Genomic DNA, 25,338 nt, shown 5'->3' with positions numbered 1-25,338 from the left:
AACACGGCGAAAGCCAAAAAACAATGAACAAGTACTTCACCAATTGTTGAAAACTTTAGGTTTACCACGAGCAGGAACCAATGTTGTCATTCCAACCGGCAGAGAAGAACTGAATTCCTTGGGAATATATTCGGTATCCTGCCGACAGTTGGCGCTAGTGTACACCCAGCAACCACCAAGGTGATCGCTCGTGAGTTTTGAATCTGCCGACCGTCGGAGACGTTAGCTACATATATAACCACCGGCTAAGTTAAATATTTAAAAAATATTTTATATAAAATATTAAATGAATAGATATAGGAATAAAGAATATGTATATATATGTAAACCCTTATTACTTAAGGGTTTCCAACAAAAGATGATTAGTCACATTTAACAACAGGAACATTTACTGTATGAATATTACAGTGAACCCTCGCTACTTCGCGGTTCGACCATCGCGGTTTCACCACTTCGCGGGTTTTTTCTATAACCCATATATATATATACATATCGCGGATTTTCCGGAAATTTCGAAAATACCGCGAAATCTGAAGACCCCCAAATACGATATTTTGTTACCTGTAATTCCAATAATACTGTAATTAGTAATATCTGCTCTTACTGATTGTTCATTGCATTACATATGATATATAATTCAGCACAGAAAGAAATAAAACACGAAAAGAGAATGTGATCATACGATAATACAGTACTGTATACAGTACGTAGTAAAATTAAATCGAACATGAAACGCAACTCAGATGCAGTCATACCATATTAGAATGGTGTAAGGCTGCTGATGGCTACTACTGTACTACAAATGTAATGGATGTCCTTCTTTTCCATGAATCTTTTGTATATATACGTACGTAGTACTGCATCCAATAATATTCTTTGTTGCAAAAATCACATTTCGAATAAGCGTACGAGAGAGAGAGAGAGAGAGAGAGAGAGAGAGAGAGAGAGAGAGAGAGAGAGAGAGAGAGAGAGAGAGAGAGAGAGAGAGAGAGACACACATCCTACAAAAGAATAAAATAGCATACGTAAAGCTATTACGTGTATTATTATTGTTATTATTATTATTATTGTTGTTGTTAATAAAATTATTATTGTTATTATTATTATCATTATTATTATTATTATTACTGTATTATTATCATACGATAATTCAGTACTGTATACAGTACGTAGTAAAATTAAATCGAACATGAAACGCAAATCAGATGCAGTCATACAATATTAGAATGGTGTAAGGCTGCTGATGGCTACTACTGTACTACAAATGTAATGGATGTGCTTCTTTTCCATGAATCTTTTGTATATATACGTACGTAGTACTGCATCCAATAATATTCTTTGTTGCAAAAATCACATTTCGAATAAGCGTACAAGAGAGAGAGAGAGAGAGAGAGAGAGAGAGAGAGAGAGAGAGAGAGAGAGAGAGAGAGAGAGACACACACACACACATCCTACAAAAGAATAAAATACTGTAGCATACGTAAAGCTATTATTATTATTGTTATTATTATTATTATTATTGTTGTTGTTAATAAAATGTTATTTTCATTAGTAAAATAAATTTTTGAATATACTTACCCGATAATCATGTAGCTGTCAACTCCGTTGCCCGACAGAATTCTACGGAAGGGATACGCCAGCGATCGCTATACAAGAGGGGGGTGTACTCACAAGCGCCACCTGTGGCCAGGTACTGCAGTACTTCTTGTTGACACCACCTCAATTTTTCCTCGGTCCACTGGTTCTATGGGGAGGAAGGGTGGGTCAATTAAATCATGATTATCGGGTAAGTATATTCAAAAATTTATTTTACTAATGAAAATAACATTTTTCAATATTAAACTTACCCGATAATCATGTAGCTGATTCACACCCAGGGAGGTGGGTGAAAACCAGTGTACATGTATATCAAGAAGCTAAGTATCCCGTATTTCATATTATCAGTTATTCAAAATAACAATGAAATTACAAGTACCTGGTAAGGAAGTCGACTTGAGCCATTACTCTGCCTTAAATAAGTTCGTCTTCCTTACTGAGCGCAGCGTTCCTCTTAGGAGGCTGAACAACTCTAAGGTGCTGAAGTATCAAGGGCTGCAACCCATACTAAAGGACCTCATCACAACCTTTAACCTCGGCGCTTCTCAAGAAAGAATTGACCACCCGCCAAATCAACAAGGATGTGGAAGGCTTCTTAGCCGACCGTACAACCCATAAAAAGTATTCAAGAGAAAGGTTAAAAGGTTATGGGATTATGGGAATGTAGTGGCTGAGCCCTCGCCTACTACTGCATTCATTGCTACGAATGGTCCCAGGGTGTAGCAGTACTCGTAAAGAGACTGGACATCTTTGAGATAGAATGATGCGAACACTGACTTGCTTCTCCAATAGGTTGCATCCATAACACTCTGCAGAGAACGGTTCTGTTTGAAGGCCACTGAAGTAGCCACAGCTCCCACTTCATGTGTCCTTACCTTCAGCAAAGCAAGGTCTTCTTCCTTCAGATGAGAATGTGCTTCCCTAATCAGAAGCCTGAATAGTAAGAAACTGAGTTCTTAGAACTTGGAAAAGAAGGTTTCTTGATAGCACACCATAAGGCTTCTGATTGTCCTCGTAAAGGTTAAGACCTTTTTAGATAGTACCTAAGAGCTCTAACTGGGCAAAGTACTCTCTCCAGTTCATTCCCCACCAAGTTGGACAGGCTTGGGATCTCGAACGACTTAGGCCAAGGACGTGAAGGAAGCTCGTTTAGCAAAAACCGAGCTGCAAGGAACATGTAGCCGTTTCAGATGTGAAAACAATGATCCTGCTGAAGGCGTGGATCTCACTTACTCTTTTAGCTGTTGTCAAGCATACGAGGAAAAGAGTTTTTAATGTGAGGTCCTAAAAAGAGGCTGATTGGAGAGGTTCAAATCTTGATGACATAAGGAACCTTAGGACCACGTCTAGATTCCAGCCTGGAGTGGACAACCGACGTTCCTTTGAGGTCTCAAAAGACCTAGGGAGGTCCTGTAGATCTTTGTTGGTGGAAAGATCCAAGCCTCTGTGGTGGAAAACCGCTGCCAACATACTTCTGTAACCCTTGATCGTAGGAGCTGAAAGGGATCTTACTTTCCTTAGATGTAACAGGAAGTCAGCAATCTGGGTTACAGTGGTACTGGTTGAGGAAACTGCATTGGTCTTGTACCAGCTACGGAAGACTTCCCCTTGAGACTGATAGATTCTGAGAGTGGATGTTCTCCTTGCTCTGGCAATCGCTCTGGCTGCCTCCTTCGAAAGGCCCCTAGCTCTTGAGAGTCTTTCGAAAGTCTGAAGGCAGTCAGACGAAGAGCGTGGAGGTTTGGGTGTACCTTCTTTACGTGAGGTTGACGTAGAAGGTTCACTCCTAGAGGAAGAGTCCTGGGAATGTCGACCAGCCATTGCAGTACCTCTATGAACCATTCTCTCGCGGGCCAGAGCGGAGCCAACCCACGTCAGCCGTGTCCCTTTGCGAGAGGAGAACTTCTGAAGTACCCTGTTGACAATCTTGAACGGCGGGAATGCATACAGGTCGAGATGGGACCAATCCAGCAGAAAAGCATCCACGTGAACTGCTGCTGGGTTTGGAATCGGAGAACAATACAACAGGAGTCTCTAGGTTATCGAGGTAGCGAACAGATCTATGGTTGGCTGACCCCACAGGGCCCAAAGTCTGCTGCAAGCACTCTTGTGAAGGGTCCACTCTGTGGGGATGACCTGACCCTTCCGGCCGAGGCGATCTGCCATGACATTCATACCGCCCTGAATGAACCTCGTTACCAGCGTGAGCTTTCGATCTTTTGACCAGATGAGGAGGTCCCTTGCGATCTAGAACAACTTCCACGAAAGAGTCCCTCCCTGCTTGAAGATGTAAGCCAGGGCTGTGGTGTTGTCAGAGTCCACCTCCACCACTTTGTTAAGCTGGAGGGACTTGAAGTTTATCAAGGCCAGAAGAACCGCCAACAACTCCTTGCAATTGATGTGAAGTGTCCTTTGCTCCTGATTCCATGTTCCCGAGCATTCCTGTCCGTCCAAAGTCGCACTCCAGCCCGTGTCTGATGCGTCCGAGAGGAGACGGCGGTCGGGTTTCTGAACAGCCAAATGTAGACTTCCTTGAGAAGAAAGCTGTTCTTACACCACGCGAGAGAAGACCTTCTCTCTTCGGAAACAGGAACTGAGACCGTTTCTAGCGTCATGTCCTTTATCCAGTGAGCAGCTAGATGATACTGAAGGGGGGGGGAGGTGGAGTCTCCCTAACACGATGAACAGGGCCAGCGATGAAAGTGTCCCTGTTAGACTCATCCACTACCTGACTGAGCATCGGTTCCTTCTCAGCATGCTCTGGATGCATTCTAGGGCTTGGAAGATCCTTGGGGCCGACGGAAAAGCCCGAAAAGCTCGACTCTGAAGATCCATACCCAGGTAGACAATGGTCTGGGGTGGGACGAGCTGAGACTCCTCAAAATTGACCAGGAGGCCCAGTTCCTTGGTCAGATCCATAGTCCATCTGAGAATCTCCAGACAGCGACGACTTGTGGGAGCTCTTAAAAGCCAGTCGTCTGACGGAGCCGGACACAAGATCATGGTACTGCTGCACAGTCTGTGAACTGTCAACCATGGGGAAGCGAGGAAGTACAGTGACAACCCGAAGCTGTCTAGACTGTCTGGGTCGTACAGACAACTCCTTATCGGGTTGCTGAGGTTGCCGCACTGCGTCACAACAAGTCACTTCTGCTGGTTGTTGAACGTCTTCCCAGTGACACACTGACTCCGTAAACAAAAAAAAAAATCCTCTAACAAGGACTAAGCTTGGACTGCATGTCTTGCAACACAGCTCAAGGTCTAAGGGAGCAGGTGTGGTAACAGACGGGGTTAGCGACTGAAGTGGAACCATTACCTTCCCTGGAAGCATGTTATGCTTAAATAAAAGTCCATAGGAGGCTACGCAGCTAAAGGCTCCTCTCCAAATGACAGAGTCCTCAAGGGAATATCAGAAGGAGGGAGAAAAGCACTTTCTCATCTACAGGGACCATATCCGAGAAAAGCTAAGTTCTCTCAGTGAGGGTTTCACTGGTGCAAAAGCAGCAGACTAGAAGGCAACGTTATGAAACTGCTTGACAGTCTAGTGAGTTGGCAACAACCAAAGATGTGTGATTGAGAAGCATGCGGTAAGGTATGCAGAGCATGCTGTATGCAGAGCATGCTGTATGCAGATCATGCTGTATGTAGAGCATGCTGTAAGAGAAGCAGAGCATGTTGCATGGCGTGTAACATTTCTCAGAAATTCCATGACCAGTGCTAGATTGAGTAATATCGCATTACTGTCCATTGAAAGTGCACGTGCCGAGGGAATTGATTTAGACTTTTGTTGATGAATTTGATAGCCGGCATGATAATCGTAGAATTAAGCTGCACTAAATATACGATCTATAATCTACTTCACCTCAGGACAGGGAAACTCGCCCTGTTGGCAACACTGCATTACTTCATGCATGTTGCATGGGGTTTTAATATCAACATAATATTTACATTACATTCATAACTCATGATTCATTTTTGTTTTGAAGATATTTTGCCATATTTGCGATTTGTTAAAAATATATTGCAAGGAATACATATATATTTTTTTATTTAAGTAATACGAATAACCTCCATTATCATAATGTTTGTGTAGGCATACATGTATATGATAACAAATGCAAGTTATGAAAGTAATGAGGTGTTATTATTGTCATTTGCTATTTCAAAGTTGAATGGGAAGAGGCTCAAGTTGAGGAGAAAGTGGCAGATGCATGCGTTGAGGTGGCTGACTCATAGCATGAGGTTCCTGCCTCAAGAGTTGCGCTTGCCTCAAGGGTTGAGGTGGCTGCGCAGAGAGAGGCTCTTGACTCACGAGTTGAGGTTCTTGAGGTGTGAGCTGCGAGAGTTAAGGTAGCGGCTGCGCAGAACGCAGTTCCTGTCTCACGAGTTGAGGTTCCTGAGGAGCTAGTCTCAAGAGTTGAGGCTCTCGCCTTGAGGAAAGTTGAGGTAGCAGCTGCGAGAGCTGAGGTGGCTGCCTCAAGGATGGTAGAGGTTGTCGTACCTCAAAAGGTTGTAGCCTCAAAGATGGTCTAACTGCAAGAAAATCTTGCCTCAAGGCATAAGACTCCTGCTCCCATTGTTGAGGTTGCCTTAAGGAAGGTTGAGGTTGCTGCACAACGCTGGTAACTGGCAACTCCGAACGCGGTAAGGTAGCTTGAGGAACCTCAACTTCGTACGCCTGGCAGACTGGACTGCGGTGAGGCGGAGCGCTCGCAGGAGGAGGTGTAACCTTCTCAGCCTGAAACTCACGCATTAAGACCGCAAGCTGCGACTGCATGAACTGCAGCAAAGTCATCTTGGGATCAACAGACGATAAGGTCTGTTGAGGCAAAGCCTTAACAGAAGATGAGGTCTGTTGAGGCATCGCCTTACCTCTCTTAGGAGGTGTGCAGTCACCTGATGACTGCGGAGAGTCAGAGCTAACCCAATGACTGCATCCGGGTTGTTGAACTCTAGAGGTCTGGACTTTACGTTTAAGAGGTCTTGAGACCTGAGTCCAGCGTTTTCTCCCCGAAATTTCTTCTGCAGACGAGCAAAATAAGGGCTCAATCGTCTGCGGGTGGGAGTGACGGTCTCTGTAAGACACGCCCGCAACCACCGAGGATACTTCTGTGCGCCGATCAAGGCCTGCCGAACCCTTTTGCCCTTCGACATTGCTTCTCCCCTGGGCTTGGGAGCTTGCAAGAGGTCCCGGACTGGGAGGACGACTGGCACGCACAGAAGTACCCTCACGCACAACACTGACACACTTTGCGCTAATCACTTATCACTTTTGATTTTCTGTTTGCACTTATTTCACTGAACTCGAAACTTTAAGTGGTTTGTACCTGAAACACGCAATTCTATCCTTCCTTAAAAGTTAGTAATTGCGAAAACAGAATTACAATGTAACAGAAAAATCTAATGAAAGATAAATAATTCAGTGGCTGGAAAGAGACTAAACACTAGATCAAATAAACTACGTTTAAAATCTCTCACCGCATAAAGCTTGAGAACAAGAATAAAACTCTAGAAACGTTTACCTTCTTCCCCTGAAGAGACTAGGGAGAAGAGCAAAAACGATAACAACGTTACTCGCTTGAACGAAACGTTTATCCAGCTCTCTCTCCCTCCGTCTCTATCTCTCTCTCTCTCTCTCTCTCTCTTGACTTAGAACCTGAGAGAAGAGCCCAATCATATATATCGTTAAAACATATTATTTTTAAAGGAAAAAAACTGAAATATTTCCCAAATAAAAAGTTCCTTTATTAGAATAAAAACCATTAAGCTAAGAAAGAATGAACAAAACGTTAGAAACGGTTACTCTTACTGCAACGTGACACCGTGAAAATTCTCTCTCTATCGTAACGATAGAGCGCAAGTTGAACGTTCTGAACGTCAACAACTGCAGAGACAAAACAAAACGTTAGTTCAACTTTGAAAACAGTACGAGACTATCAAAGAAATTCTTTCAAAAACATTAAAATAGCATAATATGTTAACAGGTAAAACCGAAATGACGGGCTCAATGTTAATTAACTTCGGTACAAGAAAAGACCGCCTACTATTAGGAAAGGTCGAATATAAACAAATATAAAAATTAATTTTAACAAGTTTATAAAAAAGGAAGTTAATCGAAGAGGCCTATAAAAGGCGGAGAGATATAAAATAAATCTATAACTTTTGTTAAGCAAAATTAAGAAAGAGAGTCTATACTCTCTTAGACACCAACACTTCCGTCTAAGGGAAGGGTCGGCCATTTAAAGGTGAAAGAGAGTTCATACTCTCTTCGTCACCATAATTAATCAAATTAATTCCAAAAGCTAGCTAAGCTAATAATAAAACTTCCTGAATAGCGAAAGCTGAAATCTTAGAGCAATACTTCACCAAAAATCGTGAACAAGACTCCAAAATTATAAGCGTATCCATGAACGTCTTGCCGGAAGCACGACAGAGGAAAAATTGAGGTGGTGTCAACAAGAAGTACTGCAGTACCTGGCCACAGGTGGCGCTTGTGAGTACACCCCCCTCTTGTATAGCGATCGCTGGCGTATCCCTTCCGTAGAATTCTGTCGGGCAACGGAGTTGACAGCTACATGATTATCGGGTAAGTTTAATATTGAAAAATTATGATTGTTATTATTATTATCATTATTATTATTATTATTACAGTACTGTACTGTATTATTATCATTATTTATTATTATTATTATTAATACTGTACATACGGTATGCGCGGGGTATCTTGTATGAGTTGGTAACCTACGCATCATATACTGTAAGACGGGTTGTGATTGGTTCAAGCGCTGATAGATGACGAATCAGAACTCAAGTTTTGTTATCTAGCCTGTGATTGGTGTTTTGCCCTCATCTCCAGCTTCCAGCATCTAGGTTCTCGCGGGCCCGGGTCGTCCACTCTCTGTTCCCGCGTATCGCTGAGTAGACATTCTTAAGTTTGTGAAGTTTAATCTGTGCTGTGTGCGACCTTTTTAAGTTGAACTTTTTGTCAAATCCTACTGTACAATGCCTCCCAAGCGTTCTGCTTCTACTAAGGCTGGTAGTGAGCCTAAACGCCACCGAAGGATGATGACGATTGCTGAGAAGGTTACGCTTCTCGATATGTTAAAAGATGGTAGAAGTTACGCGTCCGCTGCGCGCCATTTTGGGATCAACGAATCTACTGTTCGCTATATCAAGAAAGACGAGGCGAACATTAGAAAGACGGCTGCAATCACCTTTAGCAGATCAGCGAAGCGAGTCGTTACAACGCGTAATAAAACGATCGTACGCATGGAAGGTGCTTTAGCTGTGTGGATTGCCGACTGCCGGAAGAAGAACATAGCCTTGGATACGAACACCATCCGAACAAAGGCTTTGAGCTTGTATGAGAATTTTGCTGCAAAGGAACCTCAAGACGACGACGGCAACCATGCTGAAGATGATGATGATGCAGATGATCCTCAACCAGGGACATCCACTGATTCCCAGCCTCAGAAACAACGTTTTTCCGCCAGCAAAGGATGGTTCGCGAAGTTTCAGAAATGCTTCGCCCTGAAAAGCGTTTCCCTGCACGGCGAGGCTGCTTCGGCTGACACTGCCGCTGCTGAAACTTACGCGAACCAGACATTCAAGAATATTATCGCCGAAGGTGGATACAAGCCGGAACAAGTCTTTAATATGGATGAGACCGGCTTGTTTTGGAAGAGAATGCCGTCGCGAACTTTCCTGTTCAAAGAGGAAGCCAAAGCCTCTGGCTTTAAAGCATTCAAGGATCGCGTTACCCTCGTGATGTGTGGCAATGCTGCTGGATTTTTGCTAAAGCCGGGGCTTATTTATAAGTCGAAAAATCCTCGCGCTTTGAAAAATAAAAATAAGAATCTCCTTCCCGTGTACTGGATGCATAATCAAAAAGCATGGATTACGAAGATGCTGACCTCCAACTGGTTCCATCAGTGTTTTATCCCGCAAGTCAGCAAATATCTCTTAGAGAAGGGCTTGCCATTCAAGATCCTTCTCCTTATGGATAACGCTGGTGGACACGCAACTGACCTGTCGCATGAGGGCATTCAGGTTGAGTTCCTGCCACCCAACACCACGTCATTAATTCAACCGATGGACCAGGGGGTTATCAGGGCGTTCAAGGCCCTCTACACGAAGAATACCTTGGCGGACCTCGTTGCGTGTGTGGATGCTGCCCAAGATAATGAGGATGAAGATTTTAACTTGAAGGCGTACTGGCGGCAGTACACCATAGCCACGTGCCTGCAGAATATTCAGAAGGCACTGCAAGAGATGAAACCTGCAACCGTGAATGCGAGCTGGAAGAAGTTGTGGCCCGAGATTGTTTACGACGACGAGGGATTTACACCTGCTGAAATCCAACACTCTGCAATACGCAAATCTGTGCAGTTGGCTGCCATAATTGGAGGTGACGGGTTTGGCGACATGACGACTGAAGACGTCGACGAGTTGTTGGACTGCCATTCCCAGCCCCTAACTGACGCAGACCTCGAAGACCTGACGAAATCGGCAAGCGAAGAAGAGAGTGAAACCCAGGAAGAGACCCAAGAAAATGTCGAAAAACCGGCTTAACATTAGAACGGCTTGCCAAGGCCTGCAACCATGCGAAGGAGTTGAAAGAAATGTTGCAAGAGTGGGACGAGGATATGGTTCGGTCGATGCAATTCTGCAAAAAGGTTGATGACATAATGACTCCCTACAAGATGCTCTTAGATCGAAAAAAGAAGCAGCGGCAACAACTTCCGATCACAATGTTCTTCCAGCCTCGCAAAAAAGAGCCAGTTCCTCCTGCTAGTACGCCTTCGGAAGAAATTGAAGTAGTTTCCCAGGAAGAAGTTGAAGAGGTGTCCCAGGAAAAGACACCTCCGTCTGAAGAGACGTAAAATACTACCTGGCTGCACAGTAGAACACATCATCAGCTTCATCATCATCATTTCTACTGTGCAGCAAATTCATCGCCATCATCATTCAAGTTTTTCTTGAACTTCTTTCGTGGTGAGTACAGTAACAATCTTTATTTTTTACTTTAATATTCTCACATTCTAATACTGTATTTGTGCCGTTTTATAGTACTGTACTGTATGCATTAAGTTAAAGGGAAGGTTTTAAAAGTCTACATGTTGTAACCTATCATATTTTTTTTGTTTAAAATTTACATTTACGTACGTAAAACAATCTCTCTCTCTCTCTCTCTCTCTCTCTCGTAAATTTATTTTTTTTGTTTAAAATTTACATTTACAGTACGTACGTAAAACAATCTCTCTCTCTCTCTCTCTCTCTCTCTCTCTCTCTCTCTCTCTCTCTCTCTCTCTCTCTCTCGTAAATTGTTTTCCTGCTTTGCTACGTACAATATGTACTGTACAGTACTGTATGATTTTATATAGATACGGTAAATTATATTTGTAAGGTAACATATTTTGTAAATGCTTTTACTGTAAATACTGTACTGTATCATTATTTATCACTATCATCATGCGCGTTAAATGCCTTTTTGTTCTGAGCGTGGTTGTTTACTGAGCGTACAGTACTTTATGACGCCGTCGTTTCAGGCGGCGTCATAAAGAAAAACATTTCATTTGGAAGTCCTAAGAAAAATAAAGTAAAACATTGGTAATAAAAAAATCAACATACTGTATAATCAATATGATCGATGCAAAAACTAACCTATACATATATGTGTACACTAAATGAGTTTGTTTCTTCATTATGATCAGAGATGAACGTAAACAAAACATTGGTTGCCATTTTTTATCGTGCTTTTTAGGTGTTTAGGAAACGCATGATATAAAATCGCCTTTAATATTTGTGCCTGTTTTAGTATAGGGTGCTGTAGTACATGCATTAAGTGTTCTGTACATTAAAGGGTGGTTTGTTAACAGTACTACGTACAAGGGAAGGTTTTAAAAGTCCGAATATACATGTTAAATAAATAGGTAAAGATGATGTCACTACTTCGCGGAATTTCACCTATCGCGGCCGGGTCTGGAACCTATCTACCGCGATAAACGAGGGTTCACTGTATACGAAAAAAATTTAGTATTCCCAAAAACGAACAAGTAAACAACGATACAAAGAATCGTGAGACTATATCGATTGTCATGAATACTACGTCGTATAAAAATTAACTGAACGCTAATTTTCTTTAATCTTTGCAAAAAGATTATCTAAAGAAAAAAATACTAAAATGACAAATATTATTATAAAATAACATATTCCTTTTATCTAATACAACTTAAATACTTTGGTCTTAAGAAGAATTTACTTTTCATAAATAACGATACAAAGAAAATTGTAATACTGTAACAATTGACTGAGAACTGTGTAGCATAAATAAACTGAACGCTACTTAAGCTTTGAAAACAGATTGAAGATCATCTAAAGAAAGTATACCAAAAGGACAAAAATTTTCTTAAAATAACATAATCCTTTCATCTTATATAACTTAATACGTTGTGAGATAGTATTCACTTACCATTCTTTGTAGAAAAAGAAAGAAAATGCAAGTCATACTCAAGCTTACGTCATATGACTGTGACGTCATAGACAAGGCGGGGTTTTTACCTATCGCTATTATGCTTTCGTTAGTTTAAAGTAGGTTGAAAAAACTTCTAATCCTAACTTTTAAGCTATAACATATCGATCAAATACCAAACAAAAAGAAAATAAGCGAATGCCAGAACCCATATTTAGGAGTACATCACCAAGATAACTGCTAAAATCCAGGTTAATCACGAATGAATTCCAAACGATGTTGCCAGCAACGCGGCATGGAAGATCTGGTGAAGTATGGAATGGTTCGGCCTATCTCCCGTAAGGGCGCTAGTGTACACCTGGCAACTCTATCTGCGATTGCCGCGAGTTTTTGGAATTTCTGCCGGACGTCAGGGACTAAAGCCATTTTTATATAACCAGCGGGTAAGTTTCATGTTTAAAGACACTGGTAGAGTACAGACCTTGTAAATTATGATGCAATGGTACAGTATCTATTTGGTGGTATTACTTATACTTCATAGATGTATCACTTTAGTTTCTAAAGCTTTTATGAATTCATTTCACTAGCCATGGGATTCCTACAGCCACACTCGACAGATTCCACTTCATTTCTCTATGCCTTACCTGTCATTTCTTCTTTTCACTCATGACAAAGTCAAGCAATTCATTTCCTTGCCTTGCATAGGTGTCCAGATCATACCTGTAACCCTCAGCGCACTTGTAAGGAGCTGGCAATACGTCCCTAACAACCTCCTGTACTCTGAGGGATTCTACATGCGATGACCATCTAAAGTCAAGGAAGGATTCTTGACCTTCAGTGTCCTCTTGACAACACTACTACAACAGAGTAATTAGTTTTCTTATCATGCTTGCAATAGCCGTCCCACAGCTTGAACCGAGTGACACTCCTTCCTCGAGGGGCTTTTAACTATGGCTGAATTACGTTCAACTCTTTTTACCTCAAGGTACTGCCTTACATCAAGACCTCTTCTCCTCCTCTCCATCAAACCAAGCACAGATGCACTTAATCAATAGTCAAACTTCCAAATGAGAAAGATGGAAACAAGATTTAAGTTTCTACAGAAATCTCATTTGAAAGGGATGTTTGGCTCCTCGGTAAACTTTCAAGTATCATTCTTCTAAATATCAAAATAAAATGGCTCAAGTGATTTAAATTTTGGTATTTCTAAAACACAGTCTTAAAAATCAATAAAATTAGACAAAGTAAAAGCCGAATATAGAACATATAAAATAATGCTTAAGTTGGAAGCATTTATTGCTCTTACATATTATGACAATGAATCAAAATTAAGTCTGGTACTTTATGATTAAATGCAGGCAAGAAGGTTCTACTGTGCGATGAAAAACAAGATTTTCAAGTGTAGACATTTGAATGAAATACGAGGCACTAATCTTACCTAAAGTTGTAATGCATTTCAGCGTACGGAGCCCTTTGACTTCTTCATCACTAAGGGTCTAAACTACCGCCAGCGAATCAGATCCTGTGCTGATCAATGTCTGTCCAGTTGAAGGGCTCGGCTGAATCCACCGCACTGAGGTAATCTCACCCTTGTGTCCTTTGGGTGGGTGATGCTCCAACAACATTGCTGTCCTGAAGTGGAAAGTCAGATCTTAGATCTACACCTGACTGAAATATATATAAACAGGGTCACTTTACTAACTCAATCTCTCAAGTCCATGTTCAGTATGGAACATTTATTCCTGAAATTCTAAAAAAAAAGTTAAAACAAAATTACCAATAAAATTCTGGTGTGTATAACATAATGATCTGAAGTACTGTATCAACCATACAACTAGAAATATGTCTGTATGCTTTAATAATGCATTGATACAGGATTCATTGAAACAGAATAATACACAGACAGATACAAAATGGAAATAAAATCTATGACAAAACTAACAAATACCCAAATCCTCTTAGGTTAATATATAGTATCTGCTACAAGGCCTACTAGGGTATGCTTCCATGAAATGACTCAGACAAGAGTGCAAAAACTTGGCCTTTGTAAGTCGTCTTATTAATGAGAAAAAAAACGATGAAGTTGTCCGTTGTCAAGAAGATGCTATCCAAAGACTACAACTTGGGTGACTTGAAACAATGTAAGTATAGTCAAGCTTTATTTGTTTCTGTTAGTATTTATCATGGGAAGATTGTCATTCGTTGGGAAAAGAAGTGTAAACTTTCTTATTACTTGTCAAATATTTTTCCTTTACAAAATATGAGTGAAACGGGTACGAATCAAACACAGGATAGGCTGAGAGTATGGCAGTCTAAGGGGGGGGGGGAAGGTATTTTTGTAGTGAATTACATGGCAATGTAACCTAGGAAAAAAACTACTGTTTCTTATAGAAAAAATTACGATCTCTTAAAAAATGACACTCGTTTCCGTCGCAAATGAATAGTTTCAGAAATATATATACATCTATATCCTACGATAATGGGGGACCCCCAGTGGGAACTCGGGGTTTTGGGTGGGGAAAACATACTGGGGAAACGAAATATGATTGTTTTCCTATAGTAAACAACGTGAATTAAGCGAATTTGATGTTCATTTCAATCGGAAACAAACAGACCAACCAATTCGGATAACTTTGAGATGCACGGTGTCACTTCTCTTACGAACGAACGATAACATTAGCAACGTTACCAATAATACACAGTGTTACCAACGATGACGTATGGTACACAGTTACCAACGGCACGTTGACATTACTAAAGATAGTAATGATAGATATTTCCATATATTGAATAATTTCTCCATATAAGTTTTACTCAATATATAAAAAGTAAAAAAAGGGCACAGAACCTAACAAACCCACCTAACCTAGCCTAGTAGTATGACAGGTCACAAAATAACATTTGATCTACATCGGACGTTGGCAGCACTGGTTACTGTATTTTTTCATGACACAATCTTTGTAACGGCGCCTCCAAAGTTTATCCAGATATACTGTTTTGTATTTTCCTCCGGTTATTATAATTTCAAGAAGGTAATGTATAGAGAAGAAAAGGCTTGTTTTACGTTTATATATCGATTCCCCAGTATGTTTTCCCCACCCAAAACCCCGAGTTCCCACTGGGGGTCCCCCATTATTGGAGGATATAGATGTATATATATTTCTGAAACTATTCATTTGCGACGGGAACGAGTGTCATTTTCGAAGAGCGTAATTTTTTCTATTAGAAAAAGTAGTTGTTTTCCTAGGTTACATTGCCCTGTAATACACTACAATGAAACCGGGGGGAATTGCACAGTGTCATTAGCACCCCAGTTAAGTAGGGTTGAGTTAGGTTAGGTGGTGGCATTACGTGATGGATTTGAGGATCAACGGACACAGCTTTTTTGTAGTACAGGGGTCATGTCTTACGAACTGCTAGAAAATGGGAAGAAATGTCCATTTTCTATGCACGCTGGAGGACCTGGCCGCTGATCTACATAGGCCCCCAACAAATACCATAATGGAAGAAATCACACAGGAGCATCATACAATTTTCATGCATAATTCAATTTATAAACAACCGGTCATTGTAAGTTCAATTTCTTGGGATCAGAAATACTGTTCACTGAACAGACATGTGATCAGCACTTGTCCAATATACACATTGTAAACACGGGATAGGAAATATCCCTTTGATTTCATAAAAAAGCCTGAAGGATCCTTTACAAGGGCAGACAGGGTCAGGAAATCAGCACAAAATGAGAAGGAAATTCCCATTGTCTGGGCTACGAAGCCGCCAGCCAGTTTGCAATGGCTACAGCTTACAGCCTACGAATATCTATTATTACTTGATATACCGTTCTCTAAACCTACCTTAAGATCAAACAGCAATATTCCCGTATCGGCGGTATAAGCAACTGTGTCCTCGGCCCAGGAAATACACCTGGGTGTTTGATTAACAGATTTAACACAGGCCGCCATAATCAGGCTACACTCTCTATGGTAACCCCGTGACGTCACAAATGTCAACAACGCAGTCAGCTGATGTCGAACAAGTAACCAGCATACAAATAAAGTAAATTGTAATTATATGGCTTTTAAAATTGGTTAGAACTATAAATTTCATCTCTAAATCATTATTAATTAATTTAGTTTATTATTATAATATTAAAATACTTCTTGATTATATAATTATATAGAATTTATCAACTGCATGATGACTCTTTTGTACGCTTAAGACTAGACGCTATCTTGGAATCCTCCTTTAGTAAAATGTAAACAACTGATCTAATATCTACCTAGATTGCTTCATCAATGTGTATTTTATTATTATTATTATTATTATTATTACTATTATTATTATTATTATTATTATTATTATTATTATTATTATTATTATTATTATTATTATTATTATTAGATAAGCTACAACCCTAGATGGAAAAGCAGGATGATATAAGCCCAAGGACTCCAACAGAGAGAAAATAGCTCAGTGAGGAAAGGTAGTAAACTACAAGAGAAGTAATGAACATATTATTATTATTATTATTATTATTATTATTATTATTATTATCATTATTATTATTATTATTATTATTATTATTATTATTATTATTATTATTATTATTATGTAATAAATGATGACTGCTATAGCAGAAGGAAGGCTAAGGTTCGTGAAAGAGATAGAAGAGGGAATACACTGGAACCTTGATTCTGTTCTGTTGAAGATTGCCTGGACCTTTTGGCCAGACACGGGCTTTTGCAATCTTGCAGCCCGTAGGTGTTTGGATGGGATATGTTGGGATAGGTAGTTGGGTGGGGATATTCTGCAACATTTATTTTAGGATGTTGGGATAGGTTTTGGGTCGTGATGGGATGTTTGAAAAGGAGTGATTGACTGTGGAATATCGTCCTATGAGCCCACTGGCTCCAGTCTGAGTTAGAGAGAGAAAGAGTTATAGTAGCAAGTCCCGATAAGTAGGAGAGCTCGGAAAGGAGTTGAAAGTTTGTAGTCATAGAAGTTGACATAGGTGAAGTGAAAAACTTCATAGTGGTTTAAGCTTAAGTGTGAGATAGAGGGCTAGTGTGAGATTTCAGCTGAGTAGGAGAGAGCTGAAGAGGAGGAGTTGTAGCGGTTTTAGTGGTAGAGATAGGGTGGAATATAAAATTCCTGTACCTGTAAATGATAAAAAAAGGGAGAGATAAAAAAAAGTAAAAACAAAGATAAAGATTATTTCTGAGACAAACAAAGGGAGATGAAGGCGTAGAAGGCAACACAGGCCGCAGTGCGACAACGGGTTGCCATCTGAAGAGAGAAAAATGTGTTGGAGGTCAAAAAGACCCCCCCCCCCCCCGATCCCTGCCCCACCCCCTGACCGACAACACAGGCCACTGTGCGACAACCGGCTGCCAGCCAAGAAGAGGGGAAGATGTGCTGGAAGTCAAAAAGACCGCCGACGACCCCGGCCACACCCCCAGACAGGCAACACAGGCCACTTGTGTGACAACGGGCTGCCAGTCAAGAGGAGAGAAAGATAAGGTCGCAGCCGCCTGCAATCCCCAGCTCCCAGCACAGAATTGTAGAGAGGATAAGGTTTCTCCTTTAATTGCCGCTTGGATTTTACGTTGACTTTGTTGCAACGTTATCTCGGTGGAGGGTAACTCCGGAGAAAGGCTGAGAGGGTATTGTGATTGTCAATGATATGCTTGACAATTTCTGTTGCAGTAGCAGGAGTATTGGGATTAAGATCCTGCCGAAGTATGCTGAAGTTTCCTGACATTGCTGTAGATAGTGCTGTAGAGGTTCTTCTGTGTCCTAATTACAGTACTTGCATGGTCTAATTGGTCTATGCTGTGCTGCAGGGTCTTGGCCGTTATCTAAGATGATCTGCCAGTTGCATAGATATCCCAGTCGCAGTCTGTAAATAATTACTGCGTCGTGGCGAGGTGTTTGTCTTGCAATTGGGTGTGGTAGTATGTTTGTAGCTTCAATGTACCACTTTGCAGATCTTGAGCCATCAAGGAAGGCTCTTCTAACTTCACTAGTCTTTTGAATGTTGCAGTAGGTAGCCATTTTATGTTGAATGGTTTTTAATGACTATTGCAGAGTAATGCTGATAGTTTGGCACATTAAGGCTGATTTAGCTAGGTGGTCGGCCTCGTCGTTGCCAGAGATTCCTGTATGACTTGGTATCCAATTCAAGGTGACTTGCCTGTTGTTTCTTTGGTGGAGCAGGGCTAAGAATTTAATTGCAGTGGTGAGGTGCACATTCTCTGTGGGTTCCTTGTTGCTGAGGGACATCGTGGCTCCTCTGGAATCTGTATGGATCGTTGTGTTCCCGTTTTGTTGATTGGCAGAGTGTTCTAGGGCTTTTGCAATGGCCCCTAGTTCAGTTTGCAATGTGGAGGCATGGTTGGAAAGTCTCCAGTTTGCTTTATATCCTGATGTAGAGATAACTGCAGCCGCGGCTGCAGGGATTGCACGGTCAACTGATCCATCTGTGTAGTAGGTGCGAGGCGCAGGAGTGTTCCTGATTGCATTTTTTTGCAGCTGCATTGAGTTGCTCTGGCGTGCAGAGAGCCTTGCTTGCTGCTGGTAGGATAGTGAAGTTGTATTTGATGGGATCACATGCCCAGGGAGCAGGAGGGATGTAGCCCTCAAACATTTGTTGTCCCTTGATTTTGTGAGCCTCGTTTTGCATCTGCATTCTTCTGAGTGTATCCAGTAGTTTCTTTGCATGGGAGCTGGGTGGATGTAGTTCTTCAGCAAGAGGTAGAAGCCTTTTTATTTTATCACTGAGTGGGCTTTTTCTGTCTGCGATGATTGACTTGAATATGATGCTGCTATTCCTTATGTCAATTCTGGCTGACAGGGAGATTAGGTTAGTTTCTGCTCTGAGTAGGCAGAGTCTTGTCCACATTGGAGAGCCACTGATGAGTCTCATGGCATTGTTTTGGACTACTTCTAATGATGCTTTTTGAGTGTCGGTCAATGCAGTAAGTGTGGGTGCTGCATAATCAATGTGGGATCGAATTGCTTGTAGGTAAAACAGCCTCAGGAGGTTGTTAGATACTCCTTGTTTAAGGGAGGTCATTCGTTTCATGGCTGATAGACGGATTTTTGTCTTCTCTCCAAGGTAGGTTACTTCATTAGCTGCTGACAGGGTTTTGCTAATGATTACCCCGAGGTACATGAATTGACTCACCCATTCGATGTCCTCACCTCTCAGTTTGAAGTTTTGAGGATTTTGTGAGCGTTTTATAGCCATTGCTTTGGTTTTGTTGGTATTGATCTTCAGACCAAGATCATTGCATTTGGCTTGGATCATGTCCAGAGCTTTTTGAGTGATATTTCTGGCATGAGCTTTGTTTGGGCATACTATGCATATGTCATCTGCATATATGAATATCTCCACTCCTTTTGGGAGTTTTAGAGTGGCTAAGTTCTCCATCAGTAGATTGAACAGGTAGGGGCTGAGTATGCCTCCTTGTGGTGTTCCGTTTTCTAAGGGGATGAACTCAGTGGTTTTTCCTTGGAAAGTGACTCTGGCCTCTCGATTTTGTGTGTAGTTTCGAGTCCAGGCCAGTAAGTGTCCTTTCACTCTTTTTTTCAACAAGTGTGAAGAGTATAGCTGGTGAGCTAGCTAGCTCAAAGGCTTTCTCGAGATCAAAGAATATGACAAAAGCTTTTTTGTCGTTGATTGTTGAGAGGACATCTGTGATGCATTCTTGAGTGCCTATGCCATTTCTGTAGGCATTTAGGCGATGATGTAGTTGGCCTATTTTCCACTGCAGTCTGTTGAGTACCATTCTCTCAGCTACTTTCTCTATGCAGCTTATCAAAGCTATAGGTCTGTAGGTATTTGGCTCCTTAGGTTTTGGAATAGGTTTAGTGTCCTGCTGGTTCCATGTGGTTGGACGTAGTGTCTCCGTGTGTCCTGTTTATCAGATGCAGGTAGACCAATTTAGCATGGTTTCCATGTTCCTCAGCATGCTGTATGTGATGAGATCGGCTCCAGGGGCAGTGTCCTTCCTGCCTTTTGATAGGGCCGTATTTAGTTCCTCCATGGTATAGGGGTGATCAGTGTCATCTACCATGTTGCAGGCGGCTTCTATTATGATGTTCCTGATTGGGAGCAGAGTTCTCTGCCTGTTGATGGTTGGCAGAGGTAGATTGATGCTTTTTGCTCTGTCCGCAAAGTTTTTAGCAATCCTCTTGGCTTCAGCAAATGGGTCTGGGTGTATTGTATTTCCCAGAGACTTGGTTAAACCAGCCCCATATTTTGGCTAGGGATGTGCTGAAGTTGACCTCGTTGCACCATGAGTACCATTTGTCTAGTTTAACTTCCAGTGATACTTGTACAGAATGCTTGATGATCTCTACAAGTAGATTATGTAGTTCATCTGTTCTGTGTCTCCTGAGGAGTTTCCTGGTCCTGTTTATTCTGGCATTCATTTCTTTGATGCGGCTGTTATAGTACCAGGCATCAGCATGTTTCTTCTCAAAGTACAATTTTTGTGGCATAATACACTGGCTGCTACCTCTAGTTGTTTGCTGAAGTCGGTAGGTAGGGTGGAGATATCATTGTGTGGATGTTGGATATATTCCTGAGCCCACTCTGTCATGGCTGTTTTGAATTTTTCCCAGTTAGCAAACTCTGGGTTCCACCTTTTTGGGGGCGGAGGAGGAGGTGGGTATTTCTGCAATTCGAGTGTTACCTCTATGGCAAAGTGATCACTGATTAGTACAGGATGTGGTTGCCATTTGGCTCCTCTTTGTATGGCACTGGATAAGAAGGTAAGATCTAGACGACCTCCTTTTAGATGGGTGGCTTCTGTGACATTGTTGAGCAGTGCTACATCAGGATATTCTTGCAGTAGGGCATGCAAGTGTCTGCCAGTTTGATTTGTTTCTGATATGGAGTTCAGGAACTGATGATGAGCATTAAAGTCGCCTGCAATAATTGAGTCTTCGTTGGAGGCTTCTGCAAAGAGTGCCTCGGCATCAATATTTTTTGCTGGGGACTTGCATATGTTGTGGACTGTTAGCGTCGTGACTAGGAGAGATATCTGGACACTAAGAGTCTCTGCCTCTGTCCCACAGTCTATGCTTGGTAGTAATTTGGAGGGGATGCTGCTTTTAATGAGGGTAGTCAGTCCTCTTGTCGTTGGTGATTGATATGTTGTGTATACTTTGTATCCTGAGAACGAGAATGGTATGTTCTCATTAAGCAGAGTTTCTTGCAGTATGATGATGTCAGGGTTTTGCACTGAAGTTTGAGACTGGAGAAATGCAAGCTTGTTTCGAAGTCCACAAATATTCCATTGGAGCACTTTTACTTGGGTGTTTTGGTTGTTGCAAGTGGTTGTATGAGGTCCATTTGCAGTAGGAACTATGAAGGGAATTGAGCTCCTAGTTCCTTGGCGGCGTTGTCAAACACAAAGTCATCCAATGACTCCTGAGTGAATTTGATTTTGCGGGATCGCAAGAAGTTACGAAGGATGTTGCTGATGGCTGCCAGCAGAGCATCCATGGGACAAGCAGAGAGGTCGTACTCACTGCTGTCTATGTTTAAAGGATATTTGGAGGGGCGTGAGGCGCTAGACTTGCTTGTGGCGGTGGAAGGTAGGCTAGGGAATTCTCTTAGGGAGTGGGAAATGTTGGGTGTGTGAGTGGTAGGTGCAGAGGAGGATGGGTTGGGTTCTGGTTGTTTTGGCTGGGTGACGTTGGGAGAATTGGTTGGAGAGGTAAGTTTTAAAGGTGAGGGAGTGCGAGGAGTATGGGTTGGGGATCTTTTTTCTTTGGAAGGAGGTTTAGGAGGACGTTGAGGTTTAGGTGCTGGAGGGGGGGGGGGGGTGGAGAGAAAGGTTCAAGAATGGCATGTCTGGAAGGGTTAGGATTTTGTTGGGAGGTGTGGTTGGAAGGTGTAGGGTTTTGTTTAGTTGGAGGTGGCTGCGTTCGACGCTGTTGACGTAGATGGAGGTTGTAGTGACGGTCTGCTCCCTGGCAGTCTGCAATTCTCTGAAATCTGTGGGGGCATCTATCATGCCAAGCATGATGGGATCCTCCACAGTTAGGGCAGCGGGCGATGGTTTTGTGCCCTGCTTTGTGCCTGGCAATACAGTAGGCGGTGGGGTGTTGTCTGCTGCTGCAAACCCCACAGATCTCCGGACCTGTGCAGCGGGATTTGTGGTGTCCAAACTTCTGACACCGGAAGCATCGAAGTGGCTCCTTGATGTACTCTTCGGTGCGGAATGTGCCCCAAAGGCCGAAGGATAGGTGAGGAGGGCGAGCTCCCTTGTGGACAGCCTCCAATTTGTGGGATCAACCTCCGGCTTTCCCCTCACATCTCTTGACAGTGATGTTGGAGGGATGTTGGAGCACTGGTTCCAGTGGAAGGTCGAGGTCATAGACAACGATGATGGTGGTGGGTCTCTCGTTGATGTCCAGTTTTAGGACGTTTTCCTGTTGCTCTAGGTAGGTCTTGGTCTGCTCATCTTTGGCTGTTATGACCAGTTGTCCCCTGCGATTGGGACGTATGGTCATGTTGAGGCGAGGATTGCTGGCTTCCATGGCAACTATGGCAGCATAGGATGTTATGCTGGGTCCTGGAGTAAGCCCAAACTTGGAGTCTCCAGTTGCTGCTGTTTGCGAAGGTGGGTCTCGAGAGGGGGTATTCTCAGTCTCAGCTTCTTCTTGGGTCGCTGGTGGGTGGTCCCTTGAAGTTCCAGGGACTGGTTCCGTTGCAGGTGATTGAGGGCGCTTTGCATGGCTCCTCAAAGTAAGGCCTCTTGGTTTCTTGACCCTGCCCCTCTCCACTCTTGTTCGAGGGGAGGAGGTGGGGATAGGGGATGAACCCCTTCCTGCCATTGCAGAACGCGATGGTGGTCTTCAGCTGTCGAACGATGTATACTGCAGGTGTCGTCTCAATGAAGAAAATTAAAGAAAAGTAAAATCAAAACTAAGTTAAGTCTTGAAAAATCGCGAACACTGAAACAACTCTACGGGAAATGCAGTGAAAATTTCAGTTACTCGCTGTTTAAAGTCGATCCTTTCACTAGCTTGTAGGATCACCTACCAGGTACCTACTTCCAACTATTATCCTGAACTGCATTTCTGTCTCTCATTCTAACGTTAATATTTTCATTTTTTCCGTTAATTCTTGTATTTCATTTATGCTAATAACAAAAATGCTGACTTACCAATAGAAGACGCTGTTGTATTAATAGAAGACGCTGTTACACTTGATAGTCCTTGGCTCTCTTTGTTTAGATTCCTTGTCCAGTGACGTCATCCAAAACAAATTGTCCGAGTGAAGTTCTTAAACTACTTCCTCAGACCTTTCTAAAGTTTTATTTATATTAAGTGTGCGATTATTTTAATCGGTTTAGTGAAGTGATTTTATCTAAGAGATTTCATTCATTCATTGGTGAGTAGTTTTGGGATATATTTGAATATGTAAAATGTGTTAAAACAATGTTTTTGGATGTATATGTGATGTGGGTTTTTAGGATAGCCTACTGTGTTACTGAAAATGGTTTAAGGCTACGGAATAATTCCATATATAAACTTAACCTGTTTCAACAAAGAATTAGATCAAGACCTCTTAATTAAATTGGTTTTGTTCATTGCTCTTCCATTTTAACTTTGTATTCTGGCCTTAGTGAGTTTTGAAATAAGAAAAAGGTTTTGTTAATGTTAGCCCAACTCCAGATGACCAACACATGATGCACTAGGTTAGGTTAGGAAGGAAAGGAGTTCTTTTGATGTTTGGTATTGCTGGACAATGGCTGAATAAGTAGTTAAAGTAATTGTCTCCTTGAAAAAGGATTCAATGAAAATGTATCTGTTTTTATTGTTTCGGTATTTGGGTAAACTTTTTAGATAGGAATATTTAATTTTAGGGCAAATTAATTGCTTGTGCCCAAATAATAATAATAATGATAATAATAATAATGAATGATGATGATAATAATGATAATGATTATTATGTGATATATAATGAATATGATTAATAATAATAATTGATAAATATAATGATAATAATAGTAATGACAGAGATAAATTATAATAAAAATGAAAATAATAGAAATAACAGTTAATAATAATTATTAATATTTTTTTTAATATTAATAAATAACAAATAGTATTTAATAATAATAATAATCAATAATTAATAGCAATGATTAATAATGATAATTAGTAATTAATAATAATTAGTAAATAATAATAATAACTATTTAATAATAATTAGTAATTGATAATAATTAGTAATTAATAATTAGTAATTAATAATAATTAGTAATTAATAATGAAGATTTGTAAATAATAATTAGTTATATTAATTAATAATTATTAATGATGATTAGTAATGATTAGTAATTAGTAATAATAATGATAATAATTAGTGATTAATAATTTGTTATTAATAATGATAATAATTGGTAATTAATAATAATAATTAGTACAGTAATAATAATAATAATGATAATAATAATTAGTAATTGCTAATAATTAGTAATTAAAAATTAATTAGTAATTAATAATAATTCATAATTAAAAGCTAATTAGTAATTAATAATAATTTATAATTAAAAACTAATTAGTAATTAATAATAATTGATAATAATAATTAGTAAATGATAGTAATAATTGAACATTAATAGGCTACTGTAATTAATAATAATAATAGTTTTAAACACTAGACTTACCCGGTAGTTATATATATAGCTTACGTCCCCGACGTCAACGGCAAAAAATTCGAAACTTGCGCCAACCGCCAGTTGGATAGCCAGGTGTACCATGCCTGCATCCTAGCGAGGTACCTGGGAACCATTCCAGTGACCCTCATATTCCCTGCCGTCGCTAGCGGCGACACGTGAATTCTACTCCGTCATTACTGATCGGTTTTTTGGTGAAGTACAAATCTTTGGTTATTGACTCCCGCTTGTTTTTGATCTCGCTTTGGATATTTCTTGATTTTGTTTGGATTAGATGATTTTTGACCTTTGCTTGTCTGAATTCTCTTAAATTTTTCAAAATAGCCACCCCCCCCTATAACTTTAAGGTTATGTGTGACTAATGGGTGTAAGACCCGTATGGCTAAAGCCTCTCTTGACCCCCATTCTCTCTGTGTTGCATGTAGGGGTAAAGAGTGTGATTTAGGTGATTGCTGTGACGAATGTGTTTTGCTGTCAGAGCATGAATGGATTGAGTTTGATAGATACAGGCGTAAACTCAAAAGGGATAGATTGAGGCGTAGTTCTTCTCGCTCCTCTAGAGATATTTCC

The 25,338-nt window shown here is 41.0% G+C and overlaps 1 protein-coding gene across 4 annotated transcripts in view; it reads right to left on the bottom strand.

The window, feature by feature from the left end:
• LOC137634019 (uncharacterized) overlaps window positions 1-25,338 on the bottom strand; it is a 411,582-nt gene that overhangs the window by 17,114 nt on the left and 369,130 nt on the right. Inside the window, exons 1-2 of one of the 4 annotated variants that reach the window (XR_011042423.1) lie at window positions 15,922-16,059; window positions 13,506-13,699 (exon numbers count right to left, since the gene is read on the bottom strand). The exons of the other annotated variants lie outside the window; for them this stretch is intronic. The gene's annotated coding sequence lies outside the window, so the exon portion shown is untranslated. Of the gene's footprint in view, window positions 1-13,505; window positions 13,700-15,921; window positions 16,060-25,338 lie in introns of those variants that run through there. 4 annotated transcript variants of the gene reach the window in all.

This window comes from Palaemon carinicauda, chromosome 43 (genome assembly GCF_036898095.1).
Source record: "Palaemon carinicauda isolate YSFRI2023 chromosome 43, ASM3689809v2, whole genome shotgun sequence".
Taxonomy (NCBI): Eukaryota; Metazoa; Arthropoda; class Malacostraca; order Decapoda; family Palaemonidae; genus Palaemon; species Palaemon carinicauda.
The sequence above is the reverse complement of the archived record's forward strand: the minus strand, read 5'-3'. Positions and strand labels throughout refer to the sequence as shown.